General features: G+C 39.0%; 2 protein-coding genes across 2 annotated transcripts in view; one reads left to right on the plus strand and one right to left on the minus strand.

Moving 5' to 3' along the window:
* Positions 1-1,170, minus strand: part of sdhaf1 (succinate dehydrogenase complex assembly factor 1) — a gene marked incomplete in the record, with an annotated part of 1,859 nt that extends 689 nt beyond the window's left edge. Inside the window, 1 exon segment of the mRNA XM_032516755.1 lies at positions 1,071-1,170.
* A 242-nt stretch (positions 1,171-1,412) lies between these two features.
* The window catches only part of nudt18 (nudix (nucleoside diphosphate linked moiety X)-type motif 18), a 5,101-nt gene continuing 4,997 nt past the window's right edge, over positions 1,413-1,516 (plus strand). The window contains exon 1 of the mRNA XM_032516705.1: positions 1,413-1,503. The gene's annotated coding sequence lies outside the window, so the exon portion shown is untranslated. The remainder of the gene's footprint in view (positions 1,504-1,516) is intronic.

Genomic DNA, 1,516 nt, shown 5'->3' on the forward strand with positions numbered 1-1,516 from the left:
TGTGATCAAACTCTGACTGCATTGAAGTGAATGGGAAAGTTCAGCTCTCAGCACATCACTGACCTTCTTCTCATGTCAGTCTGAGGAAAGATTTATTATTACAGACAGACGCTGAATGTGATGTTGAACCCTGAATTGGTTATCTGAATGGGTCATCAGTTTAAAGCTGGAGCTACAGATGACCACAGTTTACTTTGTCTTTTTGGTAAGTTTTTGGGGCTCTGGTATTTTTTAACAGGCTTTCTGAGGTAAGAGGGTGGACAGAGAGTTCTGATAGGCTGAGAAGTCTTCTGAGGATTTCAGATGTTGAGCTGATGCAGGATCTGATGTTCGACTATGGGAGTAAACACATTGAGTTAAGATGATGTCACAACTACAGAACAAAAAATAATGTTGTCCGATGAATCAGCTCCACAACCAATTAAATGCTACAACTTTACAGTTGGCTACTTGCATTTAATTGTGCACTACTTGCACTGTGTCCACATCACTTGGGTTTATTTGTCTACTGTTACACTACCATTTCATAGCGTTACATGTATGTATAAAAATAAATCTTACGTATTTAAGCTATTGTTGGTAAGTATGGCACTATAAGGTCGGATTAATAAAGAGATGGATGAAATATTGACTAAACGGCATTAGTTTCAGAATGGGTGAAACTAAATATGCAATATAACTGGGGCTAGGCTTAACTTACCTGTTTTAAACGGGTTAACAAATGTGTACCAATTCAGCCCGTTTCCTCTGGTTAAACTGGTTCTATCAGTAAATCCCCAGTTAATCAACCGCCATCTAAAGTATAAGCTGTACGCTGTACCATTAGCTGTGTTAGCTGGTAGAAACAGCCTCTGTGTGACCTTATGAGACGTTACAACACCACATCGAAGCTAACGGAAAAACAAAAACTGCAACTTCCGACAAGAGATTACAAAATAAAATACTAATTTGTGAGTATGGAACACTGCAAAAGGCTATTACGTAGATTTGGTTAACAATTTTAAGACCCTGCTTACTATTTGTTTTTATTTTAAATATAGATTAGCACGGAGTGTGTGTAGTATTTACCTGTTCCACTAATGTTTGAGAGAAACATCTCAGCTGCTCCTGACCGACTCAAGATTAAAATAAATTCCTTGTTTATTTCATTTATTTAAATCTTAAAGTAAGCGACTCCTGCCGACTGGTTTGTGCAAATTTAAGTCACCAATTGAAGCTGAACGAGGACACTGACACGCTCCTGACAGACTACACCTCTGATGTGACGTCAGTTACCTCCAACATAACCCTGCATTTACTCCTTATTTAATATCTGCACTATATTTAACGTTTCTCGACCACTGTCCAGAACCCATAGTCGACATCGCCTTTATTTTGAAACTCCCGAACCAGGAGAGTGTTTTTATTTCCAGGTTAGCTTGACGGTGTCAAATGTCAAAACAGAGCCGCTGCAGCCCGCACAGAATTACTGAATGGAGACTTCACACGGTCGTTAATTATACGGTTCGTGCTTTTC

The sequence above is a fragment of the Etheostoma spectabile genome, chromosome 5 (assembly GCF_008692095.1).
Source record: "Etheostoma spectabile isolate EspeVRDwgs_2016 chromosome 5, UIUC_Espe_1.0, whole genome shotgun sequence".
Taxonomy (NCBI): domain Eukaryota; kingdom Metazoa; phylum Chordata; class Actinopteri; order Perciformes; family Percidae; genus Etheostoma; species Etheostoma spectabile.